Raw genomic sequence first — 18,116 nt, 5'->3', positions numbered from 1 at the left:
TTGCTGGACATCTCCACTTAAAAGACCCCTGGGGTCCATTACTAAACTCACCCTCTTACCCTTCAAAACTCCTTTTCCTCCTCTGTGCTCTATGAGGAAAGGGCACCATAATTACTCAGTTTGCCAAGCCAGAAAACTAGTCATCAGTTTCCAATAACTACACTTTGGTTCAAGTTATATCTTCCATATCACTTCATTTAAGACAGAGGTTCTCTAACAGGGGTGAGATGACCCTCAGGAGATATTTGTCAATGTCTTCAGACAATTTTCACTGGAACAACTGGCATCTAGTATATCAAGGCCAAGAATATTGTTGCACATTTTATATTACACAAAATATCCTATCCCACCACAATCCTAACACATACCCAAAAATGCACCAGCCCAAAAAATGTCAATAATGCAGAGGTCAAGAAAATCTCCTATAAGAAATATTATTTAACATCTATTGTCTAAGCTATGTCCTTTGCTATATGCTCCTATGGGGCACTGTAATTACCCACATGCAATTTATTATGTTTATCTTAATTTCAAATTTGATTATTTCCTTATCACATCACTCTGCAGCTTACAGAGACAGAGCTTGGTCTCTCATATTCACAAATTTATGCTTCATGCTTAGAACAATGACTGGCTCATAAAATTGCTCAATATGTCCCTGAGACTGTGGGCATATACCTGCACAAGCTCCTTAGCAAGTCATGTGAAAGCATTCCATTTTTCAATAGTGTTTTATTCCCATTTACAAAGTGGGATGTGGAAGTAGTCCTGTGTCCTTGGAATCCAGTGTTTTTATCCAGAAAGTGATGTGCAAGAACAAGGCCCAACATTATGTACTCTTTAGTTGAAAGTTTTTTCTATCCCTGCTCCATCATATGGAGTTTTTTCTGCCAAACCAAGAACTTGACATTTGTCTGTCTGATTATAACCCCCTTGTTTGAAGGATGTGTACTAAAATTTAAGGACTTGCTGAAAATGGGATGATCTCCAAAAAGTTTATATATATATATCTCCAAATGAAGTGTCCCACTAAACTTCTCCCAAGACTGATGCCTGTGACTCTGTATTCAGTACAGTAAACCTCACCCTCCCTGCACTGGGCACATCTCTGACACTGAGAAACCAGTTCCTACAGTGATGACCATTTTCCAGTCCCCTCGTATAGCTTTCCTCCACCTTTCCTTGGGCTCACTAGTGGGGTCTGCCTCATGCCCACATCTGATAATCATGGAAGGAAAGCTCTTCTTATTTATAAACTCCCTGGGAGTCTTTTCATCTGTAAGAACTGTTGCACATTATATCTCAGATGGACCCTGCAGTAGGGTTTTGGTAGATCCCATACAATATTCCCAGCCCTGTATCTCATAACCCAAGAGGGTTGGACCAGAAGGCAAGCCGAGCATTGGTCAAGATGGCTCAGGGAATGAGCACCATTAGGTCTCATATGAACAGTCCCAGTGCATATAGCTGGGAAGGGTGGAGAAGATCTCACTAGGAGAGCACACAGGATAAACCCAAATCTCCTTTCAAATGATGATACTCTGTATACTAAAGAAAACAGTCGTGCCATGCAACCTTTACTAGGTTCCATATTCCTTAAGTGAAAATTCAAAATGACCATTTTCTTAAATATTTTCCAAATCTGTCATTCTGGTGATGGAAAAATAATGATAAAGACATGTGACTGATTCTTAATGTTTCCTGTTTTTATAGCAGCTATTTCTGTTTTCAAATAATTTGTCTACAACTTCACACCTAAATAAATGTATTATGGCCAACACTTTGCCATAGTCAAATTGAATTTGAGGATTTCTCAAGTTCTAGTCAAAGGCTTAGATTAAAACCTTTACAAAATACATAGACTCAAAGGACAATGAAACCAATAAGTCTTTTGAAAATGTTTTTGAAAAATAGGTGTTTTCACTGTACATTTTATATTAGACCTAGGAATGCTTAAGGACAGACATGAAAGCTTATATTCATGCTTAAAGATCTGTTACATGGAAAAAATAGTAATTTGTTTTGTTCCTCTTCAAAGACCCAAACAAGGACAAACTGGTGAGATTTACAAGAAAACAGAATGTGGCTGAAAATAAAACTTAGAAAAATTAAAGTAGTCTAAATATACAGTGCCTAGAAAGGAAGTGATATTCTGGTCACTTGAAAGCTTCCTTTTCATTGAGAGGCTGAAATTTGGACTTCCTGAAGGAAGATGGACCCTGCAGTGAGTCCATCTATAAAAATATTTCCCCATTACCTAGAATATTGAGTTTGATGATATCAAGCACCACACTCAACACTTATATCCTATATTTTACTTCTCTTAAATTGTCTTTCAAAAATTTAAGTCTTTACTCCTGATTTCCTTAAGAAAACCAAGCGTTTTGATATTTGCATATTTCATACTATTGATTATCTTGTCTGCATTACAAAGATCAGTGATTGCCTGTGTTCATCTCTGTGTTTTTATGTCTAAGTATGTGAATCTATGTCTATGCAAAATTTCTGTAAGTAGTAAACCTTTATTTATTGCAGTGCTGGGAATCAGACCCATGCCCTTTGCATGCTTGTCAAGCATGTGACCACTATCTACACCCGCAGCCAATAATAAACTTCTTGAGAAAAAATATCCTGTACTATATCCTTCATAATTCACTAATTCAATGGTACTGTGTGACTATAATGGAGCCACATTTAATCCAGAAGTTTTTAATCTTCTGTCTGAGTGAAGCAGGGATTCTACAAACCCTTATTAATTACCTTCACTGTTAGAACATCCATCCTTTAATTTGATTTGAATGTTCCTTTCCCCTGTTATGCTTGTACATATAGCTCTCTTATTAGTTTTCAGAGAACTGAACACACTACTATATCTAACTAGGCACCAAAGCATCCTGCTCCCTGTTATCCATCACAGTCTGCATTTGAATAGATGTAATCATTCTGTGATCCTAATCCCATCACTTTTTTAAGAGAGAGAATTTTAATATTTATTTTTTAGTTTTTTCGGCAGACACAACATCTTTGTTTGTATGTGGTGCTGAGAATCGAATCCGGGCCACAAGCATGCCAGGCGAGCACACTACCGCTTGAGCCACATCCCCAGCCCTCCCATCACTTCTATGTAGAAGTCACACAATCTCCAACATTTCCCTGAGTATTTATCTTCACAACTCTTCTATTAAATACTTATTAATAGTACACTGATGTTTTCCAGTGTAGAACCAGAAAAACACAGCGGGAGTCTAGTCAACAGTTAACATCCAAAGGCTAAATTTAACAAATTTCATTTTTAACTATCACTCCTCACACAGAGCATTGTCTCAATACAATGGATTCTTGCCAACTTGCAAGAGGTGTCCTCTCCCTCAAGACTACTTTCTTGCTTTATATGTAAAAACTCTGACTATGACTTAGTTCTTGGTCTCCTAGTTCTGATGTGTACACTTTATATGACAGAGCAATGGCATCATAGGATTTGAGTTTTGGAAGAAACTGTGAAGCCAGAATGGCCCCGAGTCAGCTCACACTCAGGGCTCTATCAAGGGAAACTGTTCCATTTACCTCTCTCGATTCTATTGCCTTCAAGATGATGTGAGACCCATCTCACACTGGTGGCATCTAGAAATGGGACAGATGTGTTCCTCTTTGGTCCTCACTTCATCTGTGGAGTGGAGGGCTTGCACCAGAGTCTTGTCCTGGAGAAACCATGCTTCTACGTGGTTCCCTCCTTCAACAGGGGAGCCTGCTAAGGCTCAGAACCTAGTAGGTGGAAGCATCTTCCCTCTACACTCTGGTTCAGTCACCCTATCCAGCTGAGACAGAAAGAAGCTGGTGTGTTATCAGACCACCTCCTGACCTACCACAGGGGAGAATTGGCTCAACACTGCCAATTGTCCCCTGTAGACACTGCCACAATCTTTTCAAGAGCAGTGGAGAAAGAATTATCATGACTGGCCTTGGAGACCTCTGGGCCCCACCCAATGTGACGATTAGAACCAACTGACTGGCTCAGATATGCCTTGCAGTATTCAGTTCTCTCCATCCCTTCACTCTGCTCAAACAAAACTTATGTATCCAGTGTGTACAGAACACAGGTTCTCCCTTGTTTGTGGACTCTGTAGCCTGGGATTCTTCCCACACCTGCTACTTTGACTATAATCCTACCAACCCTTCAATCAAACCAAATTTCATGTCTCACTTGGAGCCGCCATGATCACCACAATTCAAATGTTTTCCTTCTCTGGAACCTTCATCTAATAATGTTTGTGTCTCTTTTACATGTATCATGGATCCAACTATATATTTTCTTCATGAAAAGTCTGATGCTTTAAAATTCTCTTATATACTACACTAAATGTATTAATATTCCCTATTTCATTATACCCTGATATTGTCCACAACAAATTAAAAAATTAAATGCATTTCTTTATCAATTCATTCTATAATTATTTATTGAAGAATGAATACTAGTCTAGATGCTTGAGAAATAAAAAACAAGATTCAAAATTTTTCAGTATCAATTAAAGGCACAGATGATATGAAAATCCTAGCTCTGCCATAACTAACTTTGTGATCTCAAGAAACTATCTTGATATTCTTGAGCCTCAGTTTCCCTATCAGTAAGATGAAGATAATGTGATCTATCCTGTACCACTGTTTGTGCATACACAATGTATGTGAAGTGCCGGGCTTGTGGTAGACATTCATTCTGTGATAGTTAGTATTACAGTAATAAAAACACTTATTTAGTATCTTTTCTTTGCCTGAAATAAAGGAAAAAAATATGTATCTGTCTACAAAGACGTCCCCAATCAAACAAGAGAGAAACATTACCTGAAATAATTGTATACAAAGTATAAAGTTAAAGGTCTCTCCTTTTATTCAGAAAGCATAAAACTATAAAGAGATATATTAGAAACATTTAAAACAGTATTACCTTACAAGATCTTACTTTACATACAATTAAGAAAAACATCACAAAATAGTTATAAAAGAGAGCTCTTTTCCAAAAGGTGGGAAATGTCTTCGTAGATGAACTACTTCTAGAAAGAAAACTAATATCTAAAATATATATATAGTGCTTACAATGTAACAGGCACTATTCTAAGAACTTACACATATTAACACAATTAATCCTTGAGTCATAGTTACCATTTTTATTCATGTTTTATAAGAGGACATTGATGCACAGAGGGTTCAAACAATTTTTTTCAAGGTACACAACTTCCCAGTGCCAGTACCAGTCTCTAAAACCCAGTAGGAAGTGAGCTAAGAGGGTTCACAGTGACATTGGTAGTGTTGTTTTATTTATGTAATATGTAAATAGAGGAAACTACATGCTTGCATATGTGTGGCTATACAAGCATAAAGAAAAGCATGGAAAGATTCACCCCAAACTATGCATGGTTACGCTGCCTATTAGATGAAGAGATTTGAATATGGTAAGGTGGTGGGGAGAATGATGGATTTTTCTTCATATAATAAATAGTTTTCTTTGCCATATAATTAGCATCTTATTTTTTAAGTTCCATCACTGCATATATTTAATATCCATGTAATGCATTCAAGCCACATAGTCATTTTTCAGCATACATTTTACAAAAAGGAAGTTAAATTTTCTTATAGCTTCTGGAATATTACTTAGTCAAAAAAACAGAATGACTTTATGACTTTTTCTGGCTAATGGATGGACCTGGAGACTATCATACTAAGTGAAATAAGTCAATCCCAAAAACAAAGGTCGAATGTTCTCTCAGATATTCGGATAGTAACACACTATAAGTGGGAGAGGAAGGGAAGAATAAAAGTTCAGTGGATTAGAAAGAGGGGAATGAAGGGAAGGGAGGGGAAATGGATTAGGAAAGACAGTAGAATGAATCAGACAGAACTTTCCTATGTACATATATGAATATACCACAAGTGAAACGTCACATCATATACAACCACAAGACTGGGATCCTAATTAGAATAAATTATACTCCATGTTTTCAACATCTTATTGAGACATAATTCATACATCCTACAATTCACACATTTAAAGTATGAAATCCCATTATTTTTATTATTTTCCCTGAGATATGCATCCATCATTTTTAATATTTCTTTTATCCAAAAATGTCATGCCCATTAGCAATTGCTTGTCATTCCCATATCCAACTCTCCAGGCAATCACTGATGTGCTATCTGACTCTATAGATATGCCATTTCTGGAAAGTTCATTTCAATAGATTCTTAGAATGGTCTATTGAGTCTGTCTTCTTCTATCCTACCATAATCCTTTCAAGGTTCATCCAGGTAGTAGCAAAAATTAGCAGTATGCCATCCTTTTTTATGGCTGAATGCCCCATTGTATGATTAGATCATTTTTGCCTTATCCATTCATCTGTTGTTGGTTATTTGTGTTGTTTCCACTTTTTGGCTATCAGAATTATACTGCTATGAAACATTCATATGTGAATTTTTTGTGCACATTTTGATTTCTGTAATTTCAAGAAATATCAAAATGAAATAAAATATTTGAATATGGTGGAAATAAAGATGTTAATCATACATGTCAAAATCCTGGGGAAAAAATTGATATTTTCTACAGGTGGTTTTACTCCCTATAATTTTCATAACACTTAGACTGAAAATCTATTGGTAATGAGGATAGTGATTAAATGGTACTCATAGACTGTAATTATTATAACAAGTTTTTCTTTATCACTATCCCTCTAAACTCAACTGAAGAGGGGAGTGCAATAAATGGTAGCAGGGAGGGTAGATACATTCTATGCATGATATGTTCATATGTGGAAATGTCACTGAGAAGCCCACTATATAATTAATATGACTGAAAATTATAACAAAAAGATAATGGTAATAAAAATGAGGACTACCCAAAGGATGTAACCCTTTCTTTTGCCTTGGATGAAACTTGAACATCATTTACAGATATATAACAGTCTCACTGTCACTTAAAGACTACAAACAGAATAATTTAAAAAAATTGTACATGAACAAAAAAGTAGCAGAGTTGGAAAACTATAATTAAAACAAAATTTCTTTGATTCCAATGGTGAAAATCCAAGCCTATATATAGGGGCTTGGAATGTAGCTCAGTGGTAGAGCACTTTCCTAGGTGAGACCTGGAATTAGATTCCCAGCACTGCAAACTGTTTTAATAAATAAATAAAAGTATATGTCAGTAAAGATAAACAGAAATCCAGGCAAAATAAGTGAAAATGGCTGTCACTCTTTTCCTAAGATTTATCTCCCCTGGGGTGTGGGTGGAGCTTGAGGAATTTATTCATTTCAGTTTCTGTATAGAATTTCATGACATAACATAACTCTGTTTAATCATTGCTCTTGAAGAGTAAACCACTCTGGGTGTTTTTAATGTTTTGCCACTTTGAACAATGTGCCAGTGAACATATTTATACATAGCTCTAAATCCCATGTGCGGGAATTTCTCTATACAGTTCATCACACATGGTCAGAGGGATGAGGATCTTCAACATAAAAGATATTCTGAATTGCAGGAATTTATCTTGTTTCTGTCCTTAGAAAAAAGAAAACAACAGCTTTTAGAGGCTTACTTATTAGATGGGTATAAAACCAAACCTCTCTGCCATTTTAATTTATACTTCATTGACTATAAGTAAGGTAAAGCATTTTTCCACACAATTTCCAATTTCCTTCTGGAACTATCTGCTTATATATTTTCTATTTTATTAGGATACTTATACTTTCCTAAAAGATTTGTAAGAAGGATCCAACATGGCGGGCCAGAGGTAAGGCAGCATTCTGTATCACTCTGTGACCTGGGACTCAAGAAGTGAGAATACTGCTTCTCTGAAAGCAATATTCCTGCTTCTGCACAGGAATCATGGTCACCATGCCTGTGCAGGGCTCCAGGCCTCAGCTTCAGAGTAGCTCTCTCGCCCACACAGAACCACCGGGTACCTGAGTGGGGACCATCAGCATCAGCACCTGCACAAAACTTTTGACCACAAATCCAAGCAGAAATCCTAAATGCAGCTCCCTATGTGCAAGATCTCCAGCTGCCACTTCTGTGTGGACCCCCATCAACCAATGTGGGGCTCTCCTGTTGCCTCCATCTTGGGACTCTGCAATAAAGGAGATAGTCCCCTACATGCTATAGCACCGGGGAACTTCACACAGGCTGGGAAGACAACCAAAACCATACACTACACTACACAGACCCAGTCTCTGAATTTATAATCCAATGCCATTGCCCGGCTCCCCCCACCCAACCAGACACTCCATTGCTAAAAGCAAATTCCTCCATCTTGAGTCACCTTCATCACCATCTTTAGTGGGGGCAACTTCCAGTTTGGAACTCCAGATGGCCAGGTACCCAGTTTCTAACCACACTTGTCCCCAGCAGCTGCTAACCCCACACAGTGACTGTCTGTGGGGACAAGTTCATGGAGTATTGCATACATGGAATAACTTAAGGGCATCTGAGTGGCAAACCACTCCCCCATGCTAGGTGTGTGAGCAGCAAACCACTTACCCCATAGGCACAGCCCTGGGCATGAGGCCGTGTGTTGCAGTGTCTGGACTTGCTCCATGGCCCACTCCTCGATTGGTCGCTGTGAGGATAGTTAGCAGAAATTGCATTGGTGGCTGACTGTAATCTGCTTAGCTACTGCCTGAGTATATATACATGGTAACTGCTCAATAAAATCAGACCTGCTTCCTGCTTGGTCTCCAGAGGTCTTGATTAGCAACTCCACAGCCACACTCTCCTCTACTCTGTTCCATGGACCTCCTTGCTGAATGAGAGAGAGCCCATGAAGCTGGCACCCCCAGCAGGTCTCCCAAACAGGGACCTGAGTTAAGCCTATGAGACAGGGTGTGGCCCTATCACAGAGTAGTGAGGAAGGGGAAATGGGGAACCTGCCTAGTTCCACCAAAGACTCGCAGCTGCAAGTGCTGAACACTCTCTTAGATACTAGAGGTTTAACCCTGAATAAGAGAGAAGCCCAGAAGTTCTGGGATGTTGTGATTAATGCCAGTCCATGGATAAGTGCTGCTGATGTTTTTGAACCTAGGTCATGGGACAAGATAATGGCAAATATGTGGCAAGCTGAAGTGAAACAGGGTTATACTTTACCACTACATTTTTTTTCTATTGTGACAGCCATTTAGCAAAGTTTAGGGGGCCTTGCAATAGATCCTTTCCATATAATGATGGCCCTGAGGGAAGATGAGACTGTGAAAGACAGGCAAAGGAAAAAAGTGGGGATGACAATCTACCTCAAAGCAAGCAACCGCAGCAGGCACCGGAAAGCAGGGGCGAGAATCTACTCCAAAGCAAGCAACCACACAGGTGCAGGAGGAAGAGAAGCAGGAAATGGTACTGGTACCATTAGCCTTCATAGTGCAGGAAGAGGTGACCACAAATGGCACAAGTGTGCCTTCTACTGACAGGCAAAGATTATATCTTTCCTTAAGTCAATGGCAACTGCCTCCTTATGAGGCAACACCAAAGCCAGCAAGGAACTATGACAGCTTAGAAATGACCAGGCCACCAGACAGGCCCAAGCCATGGTCTCCCAGAAACCCATTCCAGGAGGCCAGAGATCCTTTTGAAGATCAATGTAAGATAAGAGATGAAAAGTGGGGTAAGGGAGTGCAAGCCTTCCTAGTCAACATGGCCCCACACCACAGAGCTTTGCTATTTGGTATCCACACACATTGGGTACCCTGAAGGAGTTAAAGAAGGCAGTAAAAGAGGATGGGACCCAGAGGCCATTTGCAGAGCAAATGCTCGAATTACTCAGTCTGGAGCTTAATTGCCTCCAAGACTGGAAAGACCTAACCAGTGCAACAATTGAGCCTGTGACATTTTTGAAGTGGAAGGCATCTTCTATGATGAATGTGAACAGTAGGGAGATCCTAACCACACCACAAATATTAACCTCCCAGATGCATGCTTGCAGGGAGAGGGAATCTACAGTTCCCCTGTGGTACAGGCTACAGGTCCATCAAATTATTTTTATCAAGTGTGGCTCTGTACTCTGAGAGCCTGGAGGAAGTTGCCAGCTGGGGAAGTACAGTTTCTATACAGGGCTTAAGGCAAAAAGCCACTAAGGACATGCCACAGTTTATTGACAGAGTAAACAAGGTGGTAGAAGGGAAGGTGTCTCATGAAGGAGCTAGGGCAGCCTTAACCAAGGAGTTGATCTGGGACAGACTAAATAAGGAACACAGAGCAGCAGTGGTGCCAGTACGCAATGGCACACTGGATGACTAGATTTGGGCCGCTCAAGATATAGGCCAACAGGCCATGTTAATGGCCTTGGTATTCTCAGCTCTGTCCATGAATCACCAAAATAGAGCAGATGGGTGCTGGAGCTGTGGAGGAAAAAGGCATCTCTCTTGAGATTGCCCTTCTCGGAGAGGAGGGACAAACCGGGTCTCTGCCCACAGCGTAAGAAGAAATGGCACTGGGCTAGAGACTGGTCGGTCAAGCCAAGACTGTGCAGGAAAGCCTTTAAACGCCTCTTGGGTCACCCCCTAGCCCCACGACCAAGGGAGGGTCCAAACAGAGGGAAACAAAAACAAAGACAAAAAACCAATCAAATGGATATAAGGGGTCCTGGAATATGGTGCACAATTCCTATTAGTGAGAACAACAAACCCAGGGCAATGCTAAAGATAAATAAGAACATTTTCAAGAGGTTGATGGACACAGGGGCTGACTTAATGTTGCTGAGGTTAGAGGAGGTACCAAGTCATGGGCCACTAAACCAGGGTCCAATGTTACAGGTATTGGAGGACTAACCTCCTCTTGGCAGGCAGAGCAGGGCTGGACATGGGAAGACAGGGATGGCAACCAAGGGACCGTCTGCCCTCTAGTGGTGGAAGGAATACCTAACAACCTATTTGGCAGAGATCTTGGGCTCTGTGGGAGCAGTGCTCACTACTGATGACCAGGCCTTCTATGATAACATAATGGACACAGATTTAAAAGATCCAACCCTAAGAGGGGAATTTCATATGCCCCCCAATATTAAAGGCCACTGTTAATATTATAGCACCTTTCCCGGTACGGTTGCAATGGCTCTCTGATGAACCAGTATGGGTTGAACAGTGGCCACTTTCCCAAGAAAAGTTACAGCATATCCAGGAATTGGTAAAAAGAGAATTGGCTTTTGGGCATATTGAGCTTTCTAATAGTCCATGGAATACCCTCATCTTTTATATTTAAAAAAAAGGCAAAAGGCAAATGGAGATTACTTCAGGATTTATGGGCCATAAATGAGACTATGCAAAAGATGGGCACCACTCAGCCCCGGCTTCCATTGACCCAATGTGTTCTAAAAGGCTATAAAATTTGCATAGCAGACATAAAGGACCGTTTCTTCTCCATTCCACTGCATCCATCTGATAGTCAAAGTTTTGTGTTTATGGTACCTGTCATTAGCAACTCGGTGCCTGCACACCATTTTCAGTGGATAAGGAATGAAAAACAGCCCCACTATTTGTCAGGGGCCTTGAACAATATAAAGGTCTTGTTGTGGTATACTACATGGATGACCTTTTCTTAGCACATGAGAAAGAGGCTATATTGCAACAGGCTTTCACAGCTTCAATTGACAACCTCAATGAATTTGGATTGACTATTGCCCTGGAAAAGATCCAAAAGATCCAAAAATTTAAAAGATCCTTTTAAATTTTTAGGACATTGCATCCTGCCAAGAGCAGTTATGCATATGGCTCCTCATATCACTCTTCCTGAAAAGCCTACCTTGAACCAATTGCCGACTATCCTGGGGCATCTGAATTGGTTTGGACCTTCTTTAAAGATCACTACTCAACAAATGAGGCCCTTATTTAATTTGCTAAAGGGAGACCCACGTTTAAACTCCCCCCAACAGGTTACCCCAGAAGCTCTTGAGGCTTTGGAATTGGTTAATACATCCCTAAGCAACATGGAGGTAAAATGCTATGACCCTAAGAAGGATGTCTGGGCAATAGTATACCTAATTCTTGGGATTCCTACTGGAGTCATCTGGCAGGAGCCAGACAATATTATATCATGGGTGCAAAAGAAAAGTCCAAAGTCAAGGGAAGGCATCTCACAGATGATTGCCTCTTTGAGAAGGTTCCTACTGCAAGCACTGGGGGAAAAACCAGATAGGCTCATAACTCCTCTCACAACTTCAGAGGTGAATAATCTCATTATGCTTAGCCCTAATTTCCAAGTGGCCATGGCCAATTTCACTGGGGTCCTTGACTATCATATGTCTCTGTCAAGAATCCTACAAACCATTTCCCTGGTGCCTCTCAAGCAACCAAAGATAACAGTGGGCCAGCCTGTTCCTGGTGTGCCCTTGGTGTTCATGGATGCCAGCTCTATAGGGAAAATTGGCATAATCTATTTCCGCCCTGACACTAGGATAAAAAGGGCCTTCTAATATAATTACTCCCCTGGGTCACCCCAAGTACTAGAATTATCAGCTATAAACTTGGTCTTGCAACAATTCCCTGAACTTATCAATGCTGTGACTTATAGTCAATATTGTGCCATGGATATTCCTAAACTGCCTTTTGCTTCCATAAAAAATGATACCAATGCGGTTACCCTGCTCCTAGAATCTATTCAAACCCTCTTAGAAGGAAGGGCTAACCCTCTTTACAGTTGCCCGGGCCTTTGTCACACTAAATGAGGAGGCTGATAACCGGACCTGTAGAGCCTATGAAGCCTCCTTGCCTGAGTAGGCAATCAGGCTGCACAGCAAGTTCCATCAATCAGCCCATAGCTTGCACAAACTGTTCCCTCAATTAACAAAGAAAAATTCCAAGCTAATTACTAGATAGTGCACTAAATATGTTCCCTTCTTGCCCATAGGACCTTTACAACTGGAAGGTGTTAATCCTAGAGGTCTAAAGTTCAATGCCCTGTGGCAAATGGATATCACTCAGGTGCCATCCTTTGGGCATTTAAAATATATGCATGTATGCATAGACACTTACTCGGGGCTCTTTGTGGCAACAGCGACCCCAGGAAAAAAATCCAAACACGTCTTTTCTCACCTCTTGTGCTGTTTTACAACATGGGAGGACCATAAGAGATAAAAACAGACAATGGCCCCAGTATACAAGTATAATCTTTAAGGAGTTCTGATCCAAGTGGAAGGTTAAACATACCACTGGTATTCTTTACAACCCCCAGGGGCAAGGGCTGGTGGAAAGAGGCCACAAAGAGCTAAAGTCTGCCATTTTAAAGCAAAAGGGAGAGACAGAGCCTCCCCATGGTCTCCCCATAATATTCTTAATGCTATCCTCTTTACTTTAAATTTTTTAACTGTGCATAAGGGTGATGATTGTACACCTGCCTTTAAGCATTGGGCCCCTTTGATGGGGCCATCCTACTTACCCCTAGTGCAGTAAAAAGATTCTTTAACCAATCAGTGGTCGGAGCCTTCGCTGCTACTGGTGTTGGGTAGGGGTTTTGCTTGTGTCTTCCCAGCCTATCTGGATTCCAGCCTGGCATGTCAAACCCTGGACACCTACCAGCAATGATGACCCGCTGCATGCACCAAGACGAGAAGAAGCAAAAATGCAAGAAGGCAAGAGGACACCAGAGGAGACCCCATCACGGGGTCACATGGGGTGTTGTAAAAGGGCTAATACAGCAGGCCAATGATATTGGAGAAAGCCAGGGTCATGGTCCTAATCCTCCTGGACAGGTCTTCTTTCTACTCATATGCACAGCTCTAATCACCAACAGTACCATGGCCCAGGTAAATTGGGCCCTGATCACTAGACTACACCTTCTGGCTATTGCTAATTGGGAAGGAGCTTTACCTAAGTTCTTTTCCAATAATTCCAACCTTATTTTTTTTAATTTTTTTTAAAGAGAGAGAGAGAGAGAGAGAGAGAGAGAGAGAGAGAGAGAGAGAATTTTATTTTTAATATTTATTTTTTAGTTCTCGGCAGACACAACATCTTTGTTGGTATGTGGTGCTGAGGATCGAACCTGGGCCACACGCACGATAGGCGAGTGCGCTACCAGTTGAGCCACATCCCCAGCCCAATTCCAACCTTGTTGATCCTGAGTTATCCATCCAAGAGGTAACTATACCCTGGAATAACAACATTTTCATACCCACTCTGCCTATTTGTTTCTCCACAGTAAATAACGAGAACTATAATCCAGGCAGTCCCCTCTGTTTTGTTCTTGACAATGAAACTATTGTAGATAACTATAATAAGTCATATGTTGGGCTATCTCTCACTGACCTTAGAGTTATAGTTAATGCTACCTATAGCCATAGATACCCCCATGGCAATTGCATGCCAACATGCCCAGCAACGCTTTTTGGAAACCCCCGCTGGGATAATGATAGCATCCCATAGAATCAATGTGTCACTGCCATACCTTATCTCCTTGATAAGAGGAATTTCTCTGGGGAAGAACAACAACTAAGCACTTGGGCAGGCGTAGCTCCCGGGAATGCAACTGATGTGCCCCAAAACCATATGCCAGGCTGGAATCCAGATAGGCTGGGAAGACACAAGCAAAACCCCTACCCAACACCAGTAGCAGCGAAGGCTCCGACCACTGATTGGTTAAAGAATCTTTTTACTGCAGTAACATGGGACAAGCTGTTACCAACCGGTATGCAGGAAATCAGTATGGCATAATGAATATCACACTAATATTGCTGGCTTATAGGACCATCAAATGGGCAACATCCAGATGGATGAATGGGTCTATATTGAGTCCAGACCCTGACCATGGATTTGCCTTTGTGCCAAATTATACACATACCCACTATGCACAAGCTTATGTTATACCACCCTTTGCCATGTTAATAATCAATGATACTGATGGCATAAATATCATTCATACAGAGATCCCTTGTCAGTCAGTACATCCTGCTGGCTCACAAATTGTCTAACCCCTGCTATGACAGCTGAACTTATATTTATCTTCAGAGTGCCCTTAGCAATTTGGCTTCCAGTGAACCTGTCCAGAGAGTGGAGGAGTCCCTGGGACATAGAGATGAAAAATCTTATGAATGAGATCCTACACTGGACAAGGCATGCAATTAGCCTCATCGTCACTAGAATTATTGCCTGGCAGCTGCCATCACCACTACAGCCACTGTGGCCGCTTCACTCACTCAGAGTATCCATACTGCTCAGACTGTAAACAACTTGTCTACTGCCATGGCAGAAGCCTTTGCCCTTTAAAATGACTTAAATAAACTGTCTTGAGCCACTACTTTAGTCATTCAGCAATAACTAGACCTCCACCAGGAACAACTAGATATTCTGTTTATGTTTCAAAGGCTCACTTGTAACCCTGAATTTCATAGTATTTGTGTCACTTAATATGTTGTATCTGACAATGTAACCTTACACTTCTCCAATTTTTCTCAGTATACTAAAGGCACTTGGGATGCTAACTATGTTATGACTATGCATAACCTTACTAAGGCAATTGTCAAAATCAATGAGATAAAGGTGTCTATCTTGAAAACCTCTTCCTTCTTCCAGGGATTAACTGAACATTGGAAAAACCTGAGAGCCAAAATAATTATGTATTATAATCCTTATAATGCTATTACCTTGGCCCTACTGTTTATAATAGTGACAATTTTTTCTTGTGTTGTAAGATGCTCATGTAACCACATAAAGGCCACCTACTAAAAAACAGAAATGCTAGCTGAAGTCCTTGCAACATAGTCAGAGTGGGGAGATGTGGGAACAAGTGCATGGAGTACTGCATACATGGAATAAGTTAAGAGCATCTGAGTGGCAAACCATTCCCCCATGCTAGGCATGTGAGCGGCAAACCACTTACCCCGTAGACACAGCTCTGGACATAAGGCTGCATGTTGCAGTCCCTGTGCTCGCTCCATGGCCCACTCCTCGATTGGTCGCTGCAAGGATAGTTGGCCAGAAATTGCATTGGTGGCTGCCTGTAATCTGCTTAGCTACTGCCTGAGTATATATACATGGTAACTGCTCAATAAAATCAGACCTGCTTCCTGCTTGGTCTCCAGAGGTCTTGATTAGCAACTCCACAGCCACACTCTCCTCTACCCTGTTCAATGGACCTCCTCGCTGGATGAGAGACAGCCCATGTAACTGCCCAACAAAAAAACAGCTCTCTGGGGCATGTGCGGAGCATGCCCAAAGCACCACACACAAGAGCCCTGGAGAGAACGATCCCTTATTAGGAAGCACTAAGGGAGAGGGTGAGTGTGATACAGTCTAGAGACTAACAGAGACCAGGAACTGAGAGGTCTTCGGGCGAGATAAGGAGATAAGACTATGTGCTCACATCACAGGAGAAGGCCCAAAAAGAGATCCCTGAGGTGCAGCCTCCCTTCAAGGACTGGTGGGTGCCACACCCCACTTCCAGATGCCCTCCACCCAGGACCAACCCTCTATCATGAGGGTGCAGATACCAGCTAACAACAGATGACCCCACCTATTGATGAGAAGGAAAGCAGGAAAAATACTGATCTTCAACCAAAACAATCCTTGTTTCTTCCTTCAAGATTTTTTTCTTTTTTTCTTTCTTCTCCCTTTCTATTCTCCTGCCCTCACATCCCCAACATGTGTGAAACCAAGTACTTTGCATGAATTAGGATATTGAGGTCTGAGACAACTGAATAGTATATTAGAGTTGTGTTGTATATTCTTTTCTTTTTGTTTGTTTTCCTCCAATTTTTACAATTTTAATATTTTATTTTATTTTTCTTAGTACATATGTGTTTGTTTTATGCTCTCTACTGTCTTCCCTCTTACTTGTCTACCCCAAATTACTTTCTTTCTATTCTCCTGCTACTGACTTTCTTCTTTAGATTTCTCTCTCACTCTTCCTAATAAATAATAACTCTATATCTTCACCTCCTACCTCCTCAGAATATCTTCCTACACCTCACCCCCAGTCTTTGTCCACCATCAGAAACTGTAAACCCTTTTACAAACCTACTGATAATATTCTAGATAATAATTGAATTCACCATCTCTGTACCTTGTGACTAAACTGTAAATGTCTATTAACAACAATTTGTTTTATGTGGTATATTATTTATATTGGGATCTGTTTACATTGTCCTACTCCTCAAAGGAGAGATATTGGAACCCTACAGGGGCACTATAAGCCTATAGGGTACAAATGGTAATGCCTTGGATCCACAATGCTAGAAGGGAAGACACATGAGCAACATGAAAATACAAGGGAAGAAAGTGCCCCAAACAAATCAAGATACCACATTATTAGAATCCATGGCCAGCACAGCAGATGAAATGAGAGAGGAGTTTAGGATATACATAATTAAAATACTCTGTGAATTAAAGGATGATATAAGAGTGCAAACATAGGCAGCAAAAAATCATTTCAACAAAGAACTACATTAACAAATACAAGAAGCAAAAGATTACTTAAATAGGGAGATAGAGGTTCTAAAGAAATACCAAACAGAAATCCTTGACATGAAAGAAACAATAAATCAAATTAAAAGTTCAATTGAAAGCATCATCAACAGATTAGACCATTTGGAAGATAGGACCTCAGACAATGAAGACCAAATATATAATCTTGAAAAGAATGTAGACCACACAGTGAAAATGGTTTAAAAAAATGAGTAGAACATTCAAGAAATTTGGGATAGTATAAAAAGACCAAATTTAAGAGTTATTGGGATAGAGGAAGGCATAGAGTTCCAAACCAAAGGAATGAACAATCTATTCAATGAAATAATATCATAAAAATTTCTAAACATGAAGAATGAATTGGAAAACCAAATTCAAGAGGCTTATAGGATGCCAAATGTACAAAATCACAAGAGATCCACACCAAGGCACATTATAATGAAAAATGCCTAACATACCAAATAAGGAGAGAGTATTAAAAGCCACAAGAGAAAATACTCAGATTGCATATACAAGGAAACCATCTATGTTATGTACAAATTTTTTAACCAAGACCCTGATAGCTAGAAGATCCTGGAACAAAATCAAGATTTGAGAAAATAAATGCCAACCAAGAATCTTGTATCCAGCAAAATCAAGCTTTAGATTTGATGATGAAATAAAAACCTTCCATGATAAACAAAAGTTCAAAGAATTTACAA

The 18,116-nt window shown here is 40.4% G+C and overlaps 1 protein-coding gene across 7 annotated transcripts in view; it reads right to left on the bottom strand.

The window, feature by feature from the left end:
• Positions 1-18,116, bottom strand: part of MGAT1 (alpha-1,3-mannosyl-glycoprotein 2-beta-N-acetylglucosaminyltransferase) — a 61,760-nt gene that overhangs the window by 6,001 nt on the left and 37,643 nt on the right. The gene's annotated exons all lie outside the window — the stretch shown is intronic.

The sequence above is a fragment of the Spermophilus citellus genome (genome assembly GCF_964194105.1).
Source record: "Spermophilus citellus genome assembly, chromosome: 1".
Classification (NCBI taxonomy): Eukaryota; Metazoa; Chordata; class Mammalia; order Rodentia; family Sciuridae; genus Spermophilus; species Spermophilus citellus.
The sequence above is the reverse complement of the archived record's forward strand: the minus strand, read 5'-3'. Positions and strand labels throughout refer to the sequence as shown.